General features: G+C 39.1%; 1 pseudogene; it reads left to right on the forward strand.

Annotated features, from left to right (window-relative positions):
- Window positions 1–13,301: 13,301 nt before the first annotated feature.
- On the forward strand, window positions 13,302–14,074 carry LOC119868213 (annotated as a pseudogene).
- Window positions 14,075–15,482: the final 1,408 nt, after the last annotated feature.

Raw genomic sequence — 15,482 nt, forward strand, 5'->3', positions numbered from 1 at the left:
ACATATATTTGAATTATGTTTCATTTAGTTGTGTCTCTTTCTCTCTCTCGTTCTGTATGTATACACACATACACAGAGGGAAAGTCACACACAGACACACACATACAAAGTTAAACAAAAAAGTAAGCACATAATTTATTTTACTAAATTTACTAAAAACAAATAAATGTAATTTAATTAAATTGCAAGAACATTTCTAGAATGATTGAAGTGGTAGAACTGCTTCCTTTCTTTATGTGGATTCACTTCTTTCTGTATTTCTACCTTCCTTCCTCAGGTTTTCCATAACTTTCACACTGTTATGCTCTGGGTATTCATACAGATTCTTGGACCATTAGCTACTTTATACCCTCTCCATACCCCCAGAATGATGAAATCATGAATGCTGAGTGACATTTAATAAAATAGTACTTCATACAACAGTTTTCTTATTTGTGATTTATGACAAGGATATGCTATGCAGAAAATAATCTCAGTTTCCACCTTTTTACTTTAGTGTTTACAAATGCTGTATTGAAAATACCTTGGCATAACTGGCCTATCAGATGACTTTTGAACCTGGACATTAATCTTGGGTCTAGTGGCAGGGAGGGGGGAATGGCACTCTGTAATCCTGGCTGAGATGTTTATCTTTATGTAAATGTGCAGAGCTTTGTGTTCAGCTGAGGCCCCATGAGTACCATTTAAAAATGATATTTTCCAAAGACAAAAACATGGGAATGGCACTGGTAATGGAATTAAAATGTGTGCTTTCTGGCAGTGAATCTTTCTAATATTTGTGTTCCACTTTTGAATATGCAATTTAACAATATTACTGACTCACATGTTGATACCATGGTATTTACTTCTCAAAGAAAAAAAATAAGATGTGAAACATCATTTAAAATTTATCAAATTTTCTTTTTATTTTTAAAATTAAGAATATTTAGTTCTATATCATGCAACTGAAATCCACACTATGCATTTCATTCAGAAAATCCACATGTTCAATTTACATTAAACTAGATTTTATTTTATTAATTTGTTTTATTTCCTATGCAGTGTGATTTGCAATGAAGAGACAAAGTCACCTGTGTAGACTTTTGGCTAGTTAACCAAGCTTCTAAGAGTTGGTTTTACTTATTTAAATCTGTCTGAATATTATAGCTGAACTCTTTTAGTCAAATCCATTTACCAAATGTGAATCAGACCATAATTACTCACTATATAATATCCTTTTTATATATCACAAAAGCTGATTGTTCCTGTCATTTTTTATGAACAGACAGTATATTATATTCAAAGCTTATAAGAAACAGAAACAATTGGCATTGCTTATGCCAATAACAATGAAATATGGAAGTCATTCAAACACACTTTACATGATAGTTTTGAAAACTGTAATTTTGGGAACAAACTGGAAACCAAATTATTTCTTTTTTTTCCAAAATTCTTTCTTAATTATAAATAAACCAGAGCTGTATGTTATCTGACACAATCAAATTCTAAGAATCCATCAGAAGAAAATAATTACACCTGGCTATAGGAAATGTTTTAAAATCAATCAAAGTAGTAGTCATATTGTGTTTGGTGGACTTTTTTTTTACTTACCAAGAAGGATATATAATTATAATAATCAATAAACATTATTGATAGTCAGATAGTGAGATAAATATATATGTAATTCTTCTTAAAAATTTTAAAAATCTATTTGGAGATATGATACACATGAAAAAAGAGGAATAATAATACAAAGTAAAATATACTATGAATAATATATCTAGGAAAACAAAGGAACATGCAATGGCCATAGACCTCAGTGGTAATGAAATTCTTCATCAGTAAACAGGAATTAAAGTACAGAATTATAAGAATGAATAGTTATTAAATAAATAAAAATGAAGGAAGGCACTCAAAGCAAAGAAGATCAAATGAGAAGAAAAACACAGATGACGAGATCACACCTCTGGGACAGAGGAATCACCTATAGAAAAATGGGAAGATAGGAATTTGAGTTTTTCATTTTTACCTAAGCCAGTTCTCCAGTATTCATATTCAGCAACAAAGCAAGTGTAGGTTGTGGAAAGCTTCCAATTCTAGGAAGTATTATGTTCAATTTATACTAGTAGAATGACAATTGATGGTTTCTAAAGGTTAATTTGGCAGCAGACCATAATGTGACTTGGACCAGAAAAAAATTTGCAGTGAGAAGACAAACTTGGAGGTTTAAGAATAATAGTCACAGGTCTGGGGTTATTATGCAATGGGATATTGATATGAAAAGGATTTGAAATAAAGTAAAGCTAATAAAGGTGAGGGGATGGGTTGACTGGTCCTGGTGAAGGCAGCGGAGGTAGAAATAAAATTCATAAATGAGAGACAAATAAGATAGCAGGAAAAGTATTACATTCAGAGTTGATTAACCCTACTTGTCTTTAAAGCTTCATGTGACTCTTGACAATTCACTTCACCTTTTATCTCTTTTCCCCTGCATAACATGGGGAAATTGGATGAGAGTATTTTATGTCTTTTCCAGTTCCAACATTTTATAATTCCAAACACATGAAGAACTTGAATAAATGTAGGTGTGATTGAAAATAGGAAAAAAATAGCAAAATAAAAGAGGTGCAAATCATGAGACTTCAGAGGAAAGAGATATTTTTTGGTCTAGGGATATCTGAACATTTTTATAAATGAGTCCTTGCTGGATAATATAGAATATTAGGGGTTGGGTGAAAGGTAATTCAAGGAGAATTATGTGATCATATATGATTAATATGTTGTTATGATCCGTGATCAGTGCAAAGTTAAAAGAACATATTTAATGATATATATCATTTATAAAGATTAAAATGGTTCTTTTTTGAGTTGCAGTTATGGGACTATGTGTTTTACATAGCTTTTGCTCAACTATAGACTACTTTGTGAGGATTCAAATAGGAAAATATAATGCTTAAAGAGACTGAATAACTTACTTGAGATCATTTAATTAGTAAGGACATAATTGAAGTTTACAACCAAAGTAATGTGACTACTAAATAGTTCTCTTTCTGCTTGGCTATGGCTTCTTCTACTTTGCTTCATGGTAAAATTAGGCCTAAAACATTTAGCAGTTTATGTATATGCCTAAAAATTCATTGAATTTTTACACACATAAACCACCTTTTCAGTTTTTCTTTTCTAACATAGAAATACATAAAATCTCAACACACACCGACATTAATAAATAAAACTTAATAATAAAATTTGCAATCAATTTGAATGCTAGAGAATATTGACTTTGAACCCCAATTAAGTGAAATATTACCCACCCCTTTGTCCCCAAAAAGATTTTCATTCTTCTCATTAGGTTTCCAATAGGAAAAAAAAAAAAAGCAAAAATTCTAACATTTTCCATAGATTCCAGGGAAGATTTAAACATCTTACATCTTAATCACTATATAAAGACACATTGATATTCATCTATTAATAATGAAAAATCACAATTCTCTTCTTGCATGCACCAGAATTATGGTTCCCTGATTCTTCTCATGTATACTCACTGGTCTATTCAATTCCATATTTATGCTCATTTGCCTACATTCTCATCCCTTTCCAACACACACACACACACACACACACACACACACACACACACACCACCTACCTTATGAGAAGCCTAGAAGTCAATTTGCAGGGATCTAAGCTTGCCTGAGTGTGGAGTCAATGAAATTTGAAACATTAAAAACACTGTATTAGAAGGAATAAATTGCCTACCAGACAGTGATGGCATATTCATTACATTGCAGACTGATAAGTATATCCAGTTTGGGAATAGTGAAAAAAGGGAAGGAGAATGTGAAACTGGGAGTGGAAATATGGGAACAGGGCAATTAACAAAGGGCCTAGTAAAAAGAAAAAACCTAGATCCCTCTTTTATCTTTTTTTAAAAATTTTATGTATTTATTCATGAGAGACAGAGAGACAAAGAGAGACAGGGAGAGACACAGGCAGAGGGAGAAGCAAGCTCCATGCAGGAAGCCTGACGGGATTCTATCCAGGATCTCCAGGATCGCACCCTGGGCCAAACACGGCGCTAAACCACTGAGCCACCGGGATGCCAGAGATCCCTTTTTAAATCTTGTGCCTTATTTTTAAATAATAAATTTATTTTTATTGGTGTTCAATTTGCCAACATACAGAATAACACCCAGTGCTCATCCCGAGAAGTGCCTTCCTCAGTGCCCGCCACCCAGTCACCCCCCATCGCTCAACCACCTCCCCTTCCACCACCCCTAGTTCATTTCCCAGAGTTAGGAGTCTTCCATGATCTGTCTCCCTTTCTGATATTTCCTACCCATTTCTTCTCCTTTCCCCTCTATTCCCTTTCACTATTATTTATATTCCCCAAATAAATGAGACCATATAATGTTTGTCTTTCTCCAATTGACTTATTTCACTCAGCATAATACCCTCCAGTTCCATCCACGTCGAAGCAAATGGTGGGTATTTGTCATTTCTTTTTTTTTAATAATAAATTTATTTTTTACTGGAGTTCAATTTACCAACATACAGAATAACACCCAGTGCTCATCCCGTCAAGTGCCCCTTAAGTGCCCATCACACATACACCCCCATCCCTCACCCTCCTCCCCTTCCACCACCCCTAGATCGTTTCCCAGAGTTAGAAGTCTTTGTTTTGTCCTCTTTCTGATATTTCCACATATTTCTTCTCCCTTCCCTTATATTCCCTTTCACTATTATTTATATTGCCAAAATGAATGAGAGCATATAATGTTTGTCCTTCTCCGATTAACTTACTTCACTCAGCATAATACCCTCCAGTTCCATCCACGTTGAAGCAAATGGTGAGTATTTGTCATTTCTAATGCCTGAGTAATATTCCATTGTATACATAAACCACATCTTCTTTATCCATTCATCTTTCGATGGACACTGAGGCTCCTTCCACAGTTTGGCTATTGTGGACATTGCTGTTATAAACATCGGGGTGCAGCTGTCCCGGCCATTCATTGCATCTGTATCTTTGGGGTAAATCCCCAACAGTGCAACTGCTGGGTCATAGGGTCACTCTATTTTTAACTGTTTGAGGAACCTCCACACAGTTTTCCAGAGTGGCTGCACCAGTTCACATTCCCACCAACAGTGTAAGAGACTTCCCTTTTCTCCGCATCCTCTCCAACATTTGTGGTTTCATGCCTTGTTAATTTTCCCCATTCTCACTGGTGTGAGGTGGTATCTCATTGTGGTTTGGATTTATATTTCCCTGATGGCAAGTGATGCAGAGCATTTTCTCATATGCATGTTGGCCATGTCTATGTCTTCCTCTGAGAGATTTCTCTTCATGTCTTTTGCCCATTTCATGATTGGATTGTTTGTTTCTTTGGTGTTGAGTTGAATAAGTTCTTTATAGATCTTGGAAACTAGCCCTTTATCGGATATGTCATTTGCAAATATCTTCTCCCATTCTGTAGGTTGTCTTTTAGTTTTGTTGACTGTATCCTTTGCTGTGCAAAAGCTTCTTATCTTGATGAAGCCCCAATAGTTCATTTTTGCTTTTGTTTCTTTTGTCATCGTGGATGTATCCTGCAAGAAGTTGCTGTGGTGGAGTTCAAAAAGGGTGTTGCCTGTGTTCTCCTCTAGGATTTTGATGGAATCTTGCCTCACATTTAGATCTTTCATCCATTTTGGGTTTATCTTTGTGTATGGTGAAAGACAGTGGTCTAGTTTCATTCTTCTGCATGTGGATGTCCACTTTTCACAGCACCATTTATTGAAGAGAGTGTCTTTCTTCCAGTGGAGAGTCTTTCCTCCTTTATCGAATATTAGTTGGCCATAAAGTTGAGGGTCCAATTCTGGGTTCTCTATTCTGTTCCATTGATCTCTATGTCTGTTTTTGTGCCACTACCACACTGTCTTGATGATGACAGCTTTGTAGTACAACCTGAAATATGGCATTGTGATGTCCCCAGCTATGGTTTTCTTTTTTAAACTTCCCCTGGCTATTTGGGGTCTTTTCTGATTCCACACAAATCTTAAAATAATTTGTTCTAACTCTCTGAAGAAAGTCCATGGTATTTTGATAGGGATTGCATTAAAAGTGTAAACATTGACATTATCACAATATTAATTCTGCCAATCCATGAGCATGGAATATTTTTCCATCTCTTTGTGTCTTCCTCAATTTCTTACAGAAGTGTTCTATTGTTTTTAGGGTATAGATCCTTTACCTCTTTGGTTAGATTTATTCCTAGGTATCTTATGCTTTTGGGTACAATTATAAATAGGATTGACTCCTTAATTTCTCTTTCTTCAGTCTCATTGTTAGTATATAGAAATGCCACTGATTTCTGGGCATTGTTTTTGTATCCTACCACTGCCAAATTGCTGTATGAATTCTAGCAATCTTGGGGTGGAGCCTTTTGGGTTTCCTATGTAGAGTGTCATGTCATTGGCGAAGAGGGAGAGTTTGACTTCTTTGCCAATTTGAATGCCTTTAATGTCTTTTTGTTGTCTGATTGCTGAGGCTAGGACTTCCAGTACTATGTTGAATAGCAGTGGTGAGAGTGGACATCCCTGTCTTGTTCCTGATCTTAGGGGAAAGGCTCCCAGTGTTCTTCCATGGAGAATGATATTTGCTGTGGGATTCTCGTAGATGGCTTTTAAGATGTTGAGAAATGTTCCCTCTATCCGTACATGCTGAAGAGTTTTGATCAGGAATGGATGCTGTATTTTGTCAAATGCTTTCTCTGCATCTAATGAGAGGATCATGCGGTTCTTGTTTTTTCTCTTACTGATACAATGAATCACATTGTTTGGTTTACGAGTTTTGAACCAGCCTTGTGTCCCAGGAATAAATCCTACTTGGTCATGGTGTATAATTTTCCCAATGATCTGTTGGATCCTATTGGCTAGTACCTTGTTGAGAATTTTTGCATCCATGTTCATCAGGGATAGTGGTCTATAATTCTCCTTTTTGGAGGGGTCTTTCTCTGGTTTTGGAATTAAGGTAATGCTCACCTCATAGAACAAATTTGGAAGTACTCTGTCTCTTTCTATGTTTCTGAACAGCTTTAGTAGAATAGGTATGGTTTCTTCTGTAAACGCTTGATAGAATTCCCCTGGGAAGCCATCTGGCCCTGGACTTTTGTGTCTTGGGAGGTTTTGGATGACTGCTTCAATTTCCTCCCTGGTTATTGGCCTGTTCAGGTTTTCGATTTCTTCCTGTTCCAGTTGTGGTAGTTTGTGGCTTTCCAGAAACACGTCCATTTCTTCTAGATTGCCTAATTTATTGGCGTATAGCTGTCCATAATATGTTTTTAAAATCGTTTGTGTTTTCTTGGTGTTGGTAGTGATCTCTCCTTTCTAATTCATGATTTTATTAATTTGAGTGTTCTCTGTTATTTTTAATAAGGCTGGATAATGGTTTATCTATCTTATTAATTATTTCAAAGAACAAATTCCTAGTTCTGTTGATCTGTTCCACAGTTATTCTGGTCTCGATTTTGTTGCGTTCCACTTGAATCTTTATTAACTCTCTTCTTCTGCTGGGTGTAGGATCTATTTGCTGTTTTTTCCCTAGCTCCTGTAGGTGTAAGGTTAGCTTTTGTATTTGAGTTTTTTCCAGTTTTGGATGGAAGCTTGTATTGCGATGTATTTCCCCCTCAGGACTTCTTTTGCTGCATCCCAAAGATTTTGAACGGTCGTATCTTCATTCTCATTAATTTCCATGAATCTTTTTAATTCTTCCTTAATTTCCTGGTTGACCCTTTCATCTTTTAGCAGGATGGTCCTTCACCTCCATGTGTTTGAAGTCCTTCCAAACTTCTTGTTATGATTGAGTTCTGATTTCAAGGCATTATGGTCTGAGAATATGCAGGGGATGATCCCAATCTTTTGTTATCGGTTCAGACCTGATTTGTGACCCAGTATGTGGTCTATTCTGGATAAAGTTCCATGTGCACTTGAGAAGAATGTGTATTTGGTTGCGTTTGGATGTAAATTTCTGTAGATGTCTGTGAAATCCATGTGATTCAGTGTATCATTTAAAGCTCTCGTTTCTTTGGAGATGTTGTGTTTAGAAGACCTATCGAGTGTAGAAAGCGCTAGATTGAAGTCACCAAGTATGTGTATTATTATCTAAGTATGTCTTAATTTTGGTTATTAATTGATTGATATATTTGCAGCTCCCACATTCGGGGCATATATATTGAAGTTTGTTAAGTCCTCTTGTTGGATAGATCCTTGAAGTATGATATAGTGTCCCTCTTCATCTCTCACTACAGTCTTCGGGGTAAATTTTAGTTTATCTGATATAAGGATGACTACCTCTGCTTACTTTTGAGGACCATTTGAATGGTAAATGGTCCTTCAACCTTTTATTTTCAGGCTTTACGTCTCCTTCTGTCTCAAATGAGTCTCTGGTAGACAGCAAATATATGGGTCCTGCTTTTTTATCCAGTCTGAAACCCTGCACCTTTTGATGGGGTCAGTAAGCCCTTTCACGTTCGGAGTTACTATTGGCAGATATGAATTTAGTGTCATCATGATATCTATTCAGTCCTTGTTTTTGTGGATTGTTCCACTGTAGTTCTTCTCAAAGGGGAATATTAAGAGTCCCCCTTAAAATTTCTTGCAGAGCTGGTTTGGAGGTCACATATTCTTTCAGTTCCTGCCTGTCTTGGAAGCTCTTTATCTCTCCTTCCATTCTGAATGAGAGCCTTGCTGGATAAAGTATTCTTGGTTGCATTTTTTCTCACTTAGGACCCTGAATATATCCTGTCAGTCCTTTGGTCTGCCAGGTCTCTGTGGAGAGGTCTGCTGTTACCCTCATACTCCTCCCCATAAAAGTTAGGGATTTCTTGTCTCTTGCTGCTTTAAGGATCTTCTCTTTATCTTTGGAATTTGCAAGCTTCACTATTAAATGTCGAGGTGTTGAACGGTTTTTATTGATTTTAGGCAGGAATCTCTCTATTTCCTGGATCTGAATGCCTGTTTCCCTTCCCAGATTAGGAAAGTTTTCAGCTAGGATTTGTTCAAATACATATTCTGGACCTCTGTCCCTTTTGGCGCCCTCAGGAACCCAAATTAAACGTAGGTTTTTCTTCTCAGGCTGTCATTTATTTCCCTTAATCTATCCTCATGATCTTTTAATTGTCTGTCTCTTTTTTCCTCAGTTTCCCTCTTTGCCATCAACTTGTCTTCTGTCACTCACTGGTTCTTTCACCTCGTTAACCCTCGTCGTTAGGACTTCTAGTTTGGATTGCATCTCATTTAATTGATTTTTCATTTCTGCCTGATTAGATGTAAATTGTGCAGTCATGAAGTCTCTTAAGTACTTTATGCTTTTTTCTAGAGCCACCAGTAGCTTTACAATAGTGCTTCTGAATTGGCTTTCTGACATTGAACTGTAATCTAGATTTTGTAACTCTGTGGGAGAGAGGACTGTTTCTGATTCTTTCTTTTGAGGTGAGGTTTTCTTTCTAGTCATTTTGCTCAATGCAGAGTGGCCAAAGCAAATTGTATTGGGAAAAGAAGAAAAAGAGAGAAGAGAAAGAAGGAAAGAAAAAGAAAAAACAAAGTAAGAAAAAAAGAGAAAAAAAGAAAAAAGAGATAAGAAAAAGAGATAAAAAAAGAACAAGAAAAAAAGGTGGGGGGGAGTATCCTCTGATTCTGTATACTGTAAGTCCCTTCACTTCCCCTGGAACTTTCCAGTGCTGCTTGGTCAATAATTTGTTTTTCCCCTGTCCCTCTAGCTGGTCTTCTGGGGGAGGGGCCTGCTGTGCTGATTTTCAGGTGTTAGCACTTGGGAGAGCTGCTCAGCCCCCTGCCTGGTGCCGGGCTCAGTGAGTGATGTTTAAGCTGCTTAGCTGGTGAGGCCACTGTGAGGCTCAGTGGGGTTGTTTATCCTGTGAGGTCCCAGTAGGAGCAACCACAGTGGCGGCAGCCAGCCCTAGAGCCCTGGATTCAGCTTCTGCAGTAACTAAGGAGCTGTCAGTCTGCAGGGGCCTGGATGCTCTGGGGGAGGGGCCGCTGATCTGCTCAGCTTGGGGCAGGAGTGTCTTTGCTGTCCTGGGCCCTCCTGGCCTCTGCCTGTCCCGGGACGAGGCCGGATCCTGGCTGTGTCCCCTGGGCCCTTTGCTCCCGGGCCTGTGCTATTGGATTCACGCTCCCAGCGGTGCTGCCCCTTCCACGTGGAGCCTCCTATCGAGCCCCTCTGAGCTTCTCCCGGGGCCGTGCACTCCCTCTGGCGCGAAACCTCTGCTGGAGCCGCCTCTTAGCTGCTCCCGGGTCCACCCGTGCTTGCGCTGCAGCCCTTTGGGAGCTTGGCTGCGGGGTGTGGCGAGCTCTCCCCTGGGGCGCAGGTGCTCTGTTAATGTCCCTGGGAGCTGAGGGCATCCCCGCCCCTCCTGGGCTCCTGCTCTAACTCCCTGCACTGGCCTTTCCCTCCGGGAAGATTGGTGAAGCTCCTGCTTCTCCACGACGGAGCTTTCCTGTCCTGGGGGCACTCGCCCCGGCCTTAGCCCGGCTCCTGGCAGGGCCCCTCCCCCTTGGATGCCTTTTGTTTATTTCTTCCCCCCCGCCCCGGTCTTCGTACCTTGATAGAAGCGTGAACTCTTCTCACTGTATCATTCCAGCTGTTCTCTCTTTAAATCTCAGACTCAATTCGTAGATTTTCAGGAGGATTTGAAGGTTATCTAGGTAATTTGGTGGGGACAGGTGACTTGGGCATCCTACTCTTCCACCATCTTGCCCCTCCTCCAATCTTCTGCCTTTTGTCTTAAATATTCTGCCACCAATACCAAAGTAAGTCACTTGTAATTATGACTGTAATACAGGGTCTTAGCATCGAGGGTCAGTAAACCACAGTTAGTGGTCCAAATCTATATTGACACCTGTTTTTATTCAGTTATTCAGTTCATGACCTGAGAATTGTGTATGTGTGTGTGTATATATATATATATATATAAGATTTTATGTATTTATTCATGAGAGACACAGAAAGAGAAATCAGAGACATGGGCAGAAGGATAAGCAGGCTCTCTGCAGGAGCCTGATGTGGAACTTGATCCTGGACCCAGGATCACACCCTGAGTCAAAGGCAGACACTCAACCGCTGAGCCATCCAGGGGTCCCTGTTTTTATATTTTTAAATGGCTAAAAATTTCAAACGAAACTTAATATTTTGTGACATGTGAAAATTCTATGTAATTCAAACATAAATTTTATAAATAAAGCTTTATTGAGACTCAGCCACAGTTGTTCATCTATTCTCTATGGATGATCTTGTGCCACAACAGCAGAGCTGAGTAGTTGCAAAAGACACTATATATGGTGCTGTTATCAATTGTCACTGCTATTATAAATCACATTGAAGCAGTTATCAGCATTTTTGAATGCCATATGTGTTATCTATCTACGAAAAAAAACATTTTCAAAAATGAAATTGTTAAAATCATGTTACAGATAAGCATTAACAAATGAAATTTGTAGTCAATTTTAATCATAGGAAATATTAATTTTAAACCTCAGTTATATTAACTGTTATTGCTCTTTTTCCAAAACAATAATTTTATTCTCCTCATTAGTACACTAGTATTACAGAAAACTTTTTCTGAATTATTATTATTACCGCATTTTGGATTTTGTCAATACAAATATTGAGTTAGTATGTTTTCTCTTTTTTAATTAAAGTTTTTCATAATATCCTTAATTTTGCCTCTTGGCCTACAGAACTGTAACTATTTATTATCTGCCTCTTTTCAGAAAAAAATACTGCCAATCTTGGTGATATAGCATTGGGAGTTTACTTGGGAAAAGAATCAATATTGGTAATAATCCTATAGTCTGCAAGTCATAACTAAATTTTTTTGTTTTGTGTTTTCCTTTTTTGCTTCACTAAAATTTTAGGAATCACCTGCTATAGATAAAAAAAAATTCTAGTGGCCAAGCAATAGCAAAAAAAGGTACAAAAGATTCAAATATCTATCTCATTAAAAGTTTAGAGCTAATGTCCATAACTGAGAACTTCTAGGAGAATAATAAACAAACAAGCCCCCAAATCAGAAAATAAACAGAAAAAAAGTTCATTGTTTCCTCTATGTTCAGGTTTTGATGTAGATTTGGTCAGTATAAGCAAGTTCAACTTTAATTTTACATAACTGACTTCATGCTTGCTTATATGAAATTTTATATGCTAAATTATACATTTAAATAATGTTATGGATAAGAGTATCTGAGGAACATTTAATATATTCTATGGAGCACAGAATAAGCAGAGATACAAGGATTATAGAAACACAATTACACCTGTCACATAAAGATTACATAGGCAGTGATAGGTCAGAACAAAGATGACATAGGGCTGTCCCCATCTGTCACATATCTATATAGAAAAGTAAGTTTATCTGGGAGGGTATATTCATGGTTTTATTTCTATTTAACTTTTATGTGTCTTGAACTGTGCTGGGTACAGAGGATGGAAAGAAGACATGATCAATGCCTTTAATGATCTCTCAATTTAGTGGAGGAGAAAGATAAAAAAAATACAACAAAACGTAATGAGTAGTGATATATTTATTCTGTAATTATTTGTACAAAGTTAGTACAAAATGTAATGAAAAGGAGAAGAGGTTCTAGTAGCCCTGTCTTGGGGAGATAGGAAGGCTTCACAGAGAAAATGGCCTATAAACTGGAATTTTATAAGTGAGAAAAAATTAATCAGGAAAAGAGTTATACAGAAGGTGCAAAATCACAGAAACACAAAAGAACATCTTTGTTTGTTTGTGTTCCAGAAGAAAGCTCTGCATGGCTAGAGTATTTACTACTTTTCTGGTTACGGATTGTTGGGGAAGAACGAATAAAGGTGAAAGTAGAAATGCTTCTTTAATTTAGGGAAAAATTGGTCACCCCCGTCCCCCGCCCCCGGCCCCGGCTGTGTCTGCCCCTCGCCAGAGCACCCGCATCCCTGGTGACCTTGAGCGTGCTGCGCAGAGGGCGCCGGGATGAGCCGCAGGACGTGGAAGCTTGGGCAGTGCCCAGGGTGGGCTCGCGCGCCTGCAGGGAAGCCGGTTTCAGGGGGCGGTGGTGGACGCGGCGGAGAGCACCCATGAAATCCAGGTAACAGTGAAACGTTGGTGATTGCTTTCCTCAGAGTGCATCTTAGAGTCCTTATGATTTCACATGTTTTTGCTGAACTTGTAAAAAAGGTACTTGGATGATGATTAACAGGAACATTGAGATTCTGTGAAAAGTTTCAAATCGGAGAGTATTCAATTTTCACCCTAGTCCAGCAGCTGTGCTGCTCACCTAAATATAGATGAATGAAGACCCCATTCGGGAAGACACCTGGCCAGCGGTCCAGAGTGGATTCAGGCCATGCTGGTGTGTCTGCAAGCATAATGAAGCAAAGGACGTCCCACAAAGAACATCGGAGCAGTGTGGGGCCGAGCAAACCCGTTTCCCAGCCCCGGCGGAACATCGTAGGCTGCAGGATTCAGCCTGGGTGGAAGGAAGGGAATGGCCCTGTCACCCAGTGGAAAGGAACTGTTCTGGACCAGGTGCCTGTAAATCCTTCTTTGTATCTTATAGAATACGATGGATGTGACTGTGTTTATGGACTAGGACTTAATAAAGATGAAAGAGTTTCTGTTCTCGAAGTCCTCCCTGATAAGAGTTGCGACTTCTTGAATCAGTGATGCACACCTGGCCAACACAATGATCGGCAAGGCGGTAGAGCACATGTTTGAGATGGAAGATGGCTCCAAGGACGAGTGGAAGGGGATGGTCCTAGCGCGCGCCCCTATCATGAACATGTGGTTGTACATCACCAGGAGAAGGATCCCATCTTGTACATGTACCAGCTCCTAGATTATTATAAAGAAGGCGACCTTCGCATTATGCCCCTTTCTAATGATTCTCCTCCAGCAGAAAGGGAACCAGAAGTTATGGACAGCCTGGTAGGCAAACAAGTGGAATATGCCAAAGAGGACGGCTCTAAAAGGACTGGCATGGTCATTCATCAAGTGGAGGCCAAACCGTCTATTTCATCAAGTTTGATGATGATTCCCATATTTATGTCTACGATTTGGTGTAAACTTCCTAGATGTCATCATGAATTTTGCCAAATTTGTGGAACTATTAAATGTATAATTTGTAGACATACAGACTTGATTGCTTTCCAGTTTAATGAAAGCTTAAATGTCCCTGCGAACCCACAATTTCTGCCAACAGAGCTGGTTTTGTTCTGAATAGTACAGATTTATGTGAACACAAAGCATTTTGTGTAAGGAACTCCCTCCTCTTAAAAGAAGTCTGTGTGTCTGGAGGGGAGTTAAGGCAAGTTTGGTGCAAGTTAAGCTAGCATTGCAGTCGTGTAGAACTGTATTGGATCGTCCCCAGCTCCCCGTCACCATAGCTCTCCTTCTCTGCTGCCACACTGCAAGCATAGTTTGGTACTGTCAGTACTGCCTTCTTTTTTGAGAGGTATATGTATCTATATCTACCTGTCCAGCTCTGTGTGTGTCCATATGCACCACACACACACACACACTCTTCCGTGGCAGTCCTTTCTTTGTGGATTGGGCTGGGGGTTCAATGATATTCTCCAGTTTAACAGGAGTGCTTGTCCTAAGTCAGTCCTATTTTGTACATTGTTGCTGTCTATTTAAAATTAAATGTAGGCACAGGAGACAACATCGGGCTGTTCAGCATGTTCTGGAAGTCGGAAGTTCAGACACTGTTTCAGTCTGGAGGCTTTAAATCATGAGTCTAAATATGAATCCCTTGAGAACAGTTGCTAGACCCACATTAGAATTCAACAAAACATTAGAAATCTGGATCAAAAGCTGCCTTTAATTCTAAGCTTTGTAAATTTTTGTTTACATTTTTTTAAGATCATAAATCCTCTTTCTGTTTTATTTTTTTTTAATTTTTATTTATTTATGATAGTCACAGAGAGAGAGAGAGAGAGAGGCAGAGACATAGGCAGAGGGAGAAGCAGGCTCCATGCACCGGGAGCCTGATGTGGGATTCGATCCCGGGTCTCCTGGATCGCGCCCTGGGCCAAAGGCAGGCGCCAAACTGCTGCGCCACCCAGGGATCCCCCTCTTTCTGTTTTAAAGCAAAGCCCAGGTACTTGTGTATACACAGTGGTGCAGGTGTGTTTTGGGCAGCACAAGTGGTCCATTCATGTGTACAAATCAGTCTGGATTCTAGTACATGGATCTGAGAGACAGCAGTGCGTCAGTGGTTTGTCTGTGTGTGGTAAGTTCCTGGCAGAACCTAGTGCTCTTATATTAGAAATACAAGTTTCAGAATGGTGTTGCCGCCTGCCGGCAGGTTCTCTAGGACACTTTTATTTTTATTACTGTTCTTAGTGGTGCATGGTTATGGTCAGAAGGCTTTTCCCCACAAGAGGATCTGGATGCACAACAACCAGGTCCCCGGCCACCTTCTGTGGTGCTGCATGGTCTTGCTCCTCGAGTGCTGTTGATGTGGGTTCT

The sequence above is a fragment of the Canis lupus genome, chromosome X (genome assembly GCF_011100685.1).
Source record: "Canis lupus familiaris isolate Mischka breed German Shepherd chromosome X, alternate assembly UU_Cfam_GSD_1.0, whole genome shotgun sequence".
NCBI lineage: Eukaryota > Metazoa > Chordata > Mammalia > Carnivora > Canidae > Canis > Canis lupus.